Here is a 4,203-nt window from a genome sequence, read left to right as displayed (position 1 = left end):
TTTTTTTTTTTTTTTTTTTTTTTAATGTGATTCAGGCTCTCAGCTTACCCTGTTCAAGTTCACCTCCCGTTTCCTCCTACTCCCCAGGAGATCAGGGGAGAGACGCTATCAGGAGACAATGAAATGTGGGGGCTCAGACTTACAGATGTGAAAGGCCTTGGACAGAGCGAACATTATGCATCTCTAAGCCTCAGCAGAACTGTCTTTTCGCTTTTCCTCTGAAGAGGGTATCCTGGCGGGGCAGCATCCTTGGGGGTCCGCGGAGGGCTGGGCCCAGGGCCCGGCCGGGCGCCGGATCTTCTCGGGTTTCCTTGCTGAGCGACGTCCACCGCTTCTTGGATACCAGAGGCTTCCCCTGTCTCTGAAGAGCGGCAGGCAGAGCGGCACCAGCAGATTTTCCACAACTCCCGGCACATCTGGGCAGACCGTTAAGGCGGATGCAGCCACGCCCACGCGGGGGTCTTTGTCCCGCCGTTCTCACCCCCCTGCACCTCACCTTGGCCTTCCCTTTCCGGGAGGCGCGCGCGGCGACAAGGGCTCGCCTGCTGCGCTGCGGGTGGCTTCTCCTAAAGGGGGGATGGAGGAAGGGAGGGAGGCTGAAAGAGAGAAGAGAGATTGAGAGAGAGGAGAGAGAGAGAAGGGAGGGAGGCTGAAGAAGAGGGAGGAAGAGAGAGGGAGAGAGAGAAGAGATTGAAAGAAAGAAGAAAACCTGAAAGATAAGAGGAATGGAGGGAGGGGAGTGAGAAGGGAGGGAATCTGAAGAGAGAAGAGAGGGAGAATGAAAAAGAGGAGAGGGATTGAAAGAAAGAGAGAAGAGAGAAAGCTGGAAAGATAAAAGGGAGGGAGGGAGGGAGGGGTGAGAGAGAGAGCCAGAGTGAGGAACCGGAGAGCTAGAGAGTGAGAGAGGGGGAGGAGGGGGAGGGAGACTGAAAGGAGAGAGAGCGAGAAAAGAGGGAAATTGAGAGAGAGGATGACTGAAAGAGAAGAGAGAGTGAGAGAGAAGGGAGAGAGCCCTCCAAGAAAGGGAGAGTTTCCAAGTCTTAACGGAGTGTGCCCAGCCTGGCCTGGGAGGACTCTTCCAGTGGGGGCAGAAGGGAACCACGAGGAGACTGACAGTGGCCAGGTGTCAGGGAAGAGGAGTGGGCATTGATTATTAAAGGACATTTAGCTTTGATGAAAGCATTCATCTGATTGTTTAAATATTGTGAGAGTGCCTTGCTTTTAATCAGCTAAATGTGGCTGAGTGGGGGCGAAGTGCACTGTAAATCATATGTGTCAGAGGGAAATATGCCGTGTGTGTGTCACTGCCGAAAGAGCACCAGGGAGCAGTCCAATGCGTTACTCGCCTCTCACTGGCTTTGTGGCAGCCAGCCCCTTCCTTCAGCTGTAAAAATGGGAAGAGCGACAGTCACCTTCTTGGGGTTGTGAAAATTAACCATCACCACCTGCATAAACTGCTTAGTTCAAGGTCAAAGCCAGAGGGGAGCTGGGTAAAGGTTGGTTCCCCCACCCCCACCCCTTTGACCCTCCCAGCCTCTGTTTTTTCCTTTGTAAAGTGAGGATAATTATACCTGTCAACGTCACTGGGTTGTTGAGGTGTCAGGAGGGATGGATGCATACGAAAGTTGTTCTAGAATATAAGCTATAATTTTTCACTATTGAGGGTATGCCTTTGAAAGTATTGGCCTTTTTTTTTTTTAAAAAAAAAACAACAACAACAGCTAATTGCATCTTTGGTTTATTTAAAAAGAAGGAAGGGAAATCATTTGAACAACAACAAAAACCAAACAGATGGAAGTTTTCACCCTAAGGGAAGACCTTCCACTAAGATGTCCAGAAGTCATCTCTAGGATGGTGGAAATAGAAACCACCAGGAACCGCTCAGTACTGGAAAGGTGTCTAGAAGAGCTAACATCCCTATGTATCTTAAGAATCACCAGGGGTGGTGGTTTAGTGGAGATTCTCACCCCACCTCAAAGAGTCTTCTATCAGTGGAGCTCAGGAATCTGCAATTTTAAACAAGCACCCCAGACTCTTTGGAGGGCAGTGGTTTTCTGGTTTGCCCTTTAAAAGAAAAAAAAAACAGACTTAAAGTTTCAATCTGAGTATAGGAGAGCATTGTCTTCCTGTACCCCTGAGGTGAAGGAGGTTTCCTAGAGGCAGCTCGGCTTCCTGTTTCCAAACAGAGAAACCAAGCAAGTAGCCTTGGGGAAGCTTGCTTTAGGCTGCCCAGTAGCTAGACCCTAAGGCTAGTGGGGATCCAACTTTAGAAAATAAATGCAAACACTCATTTTGGTGGGTAAATCTATTTTATTACTGTGTTTCCTCGTAGCCCATTTATAAACTGTTTTTTTTTTTTTTTTTGCATCACATGCTATTGCTCCTATTTTTAAAAATTTAAGGTTTTTGTCATTTTATAAAATTATACAACTAACGAATACATTGCATTGTAAATGTTTCAAATTTGATACAAGTCACTGTATTCTGCTAATCATACCTCCTTCCTTAGAGATAATCCTTGTTTTCTGTTTGATGTTCACTGTTCTATCTCTGCCCTGACTAATCCTATGGCTGAGCCCTTGAAATGCGGCTGGTCCAAACTGACATGTGCTGTTAGTGTAAACTACACACTGGATGTTGAGGAATTAGAATGAAAAAAAAAAGAATGCAAAATATCTGAATTTTTTGTTTTATTTAGATGACAATATTTTAGATCTATTGGGTTATGTAAGAAATTTCACCCTTTAAAAACTTGAAAAAATATGAATACTAGAAAATTTTAAGTCACATATGTGGGTCATGTTACATTTCTATGAGGCAGCACTGTTCTCCACCTCCCTTTATGCATTTATATACATATGAATGCACGTCTAGGCGCACAATTACAAAGGAAAGAAATGATTTCATTCACTTTGTATTGATTAAGTTTGCATTTTTCTCTTGCCAATCTGTCTCAGTAATTGTTCCATGTCAATAAATGTAGATCTCTTTTTTTCTTTTGAATTGATACATAGTATTCCATATTAATGAGTCATACTTTATTAGATCATTTCCTGTTTATGGACATTTGCCTTGTTTCCATGTTTTCCCCATTGCAAAACAATAAACGTCTTTGCTCTTTGACTTCCTTTATCCCCACTTCTTTTGGCTTGCAGGGCTATCTGGGGCTTTCCAGATTGTTACTGAAAAGCACAGGTGATGTCTGGGTCAATTATAGGGTGCTTATATAACTTATTGTACAACTGGGTACTTTTGAGAGTGAAAGGCAGTGATATCAACAATGATTCTGGGACAACAGGACCTCCATGTATCAACTGGGGCATATTAGGACATCTGATCACTAGAGCCCCAGAAAGAGTCCAGCCATGTCTTATTACTGGATGCTTCACAAGATGAGGCCAGGAAGCCAGCTTGAGATCCAGCCTTCGTTTCTACGTAACTGGTGGGCATTGGGGTAGTCTTCTGAGGCTGGGGTAGGGGACACAGATGAGAAATGGATCAAAGACTGGAAAGAGAAAGTCCCAGTGACTGGGGAGGCCCATTTGCCTGAGGCCCCATCTCCTGGAAGCTCTTGGTAGAGTTGATGGTGGACGAGTAAGCAGGGGACTGGCAGAGGTTGATTTCCTTCTTGATCACTCATTGCTAACTTGGGGACCATCTGAGCTGGTGTGACCTCGAGGGGAAAGACTCCAGATCTTGTTACCGGTTCCTCAGGAAACCTCCACTCTCTTCCCACCCTCCTTTCTGTGACTAATTTCTGAAATCGCTGTAACCGAGAAGGCATTGGATGAAGTTTCCCACTCTGGGAGGGCAGTGGGTGCCAGACTGGGGCGGGGGTGGGGTCTGGGGGATGGAGGGTGAGACTTTATGCGATCACATGCCTTCCCTCAAGAGCAGAAGTGGAGGCTTCCAGATTGGGTGGCAGCAGCTGGCGGGGTGTTGGAATAATCTCACTGATGACTGGGTAGATAGGACTATGTGTTAGTGGATTCCAGAAAGCAACGTTCTCCTCGATGCAAAGGCCATGGTCATTGTCTTGTGGGATCTGTCTGGCCTGGCTTTGACAGTTCTCAGCTGCTTGATAAATCTCCCATCAGTTCCATCTGGCCAAAAAGATGTCATCGCCATTTTCTCATAGCCACAGAGAGTAAAGGTCAATAACGAAACAGCTTCCCCAGCCCGGTTCAAACCAAAGGAGATGAA

The sequence above is a fragment of the Choloepus didactylus genome, chromosome 13 (genome assembly GCF_015220235.1).
Source record: "Choloepus didactylus isolate mChoDid1 chromosome 13, mChoDid1.pri, whole genome shotgun sequence".
NCBI classification, from domain to species: Eukaryota; Metazoa; Chordata; class Mammalia; order Pilosa; family Megalonychidae; genus Choloepus; species Choloepus didactylus.
The sequence above is the reverse complement of the archived record's forward strand: the minus strand, read 5'-3'. Positions refer to the sequence as shown.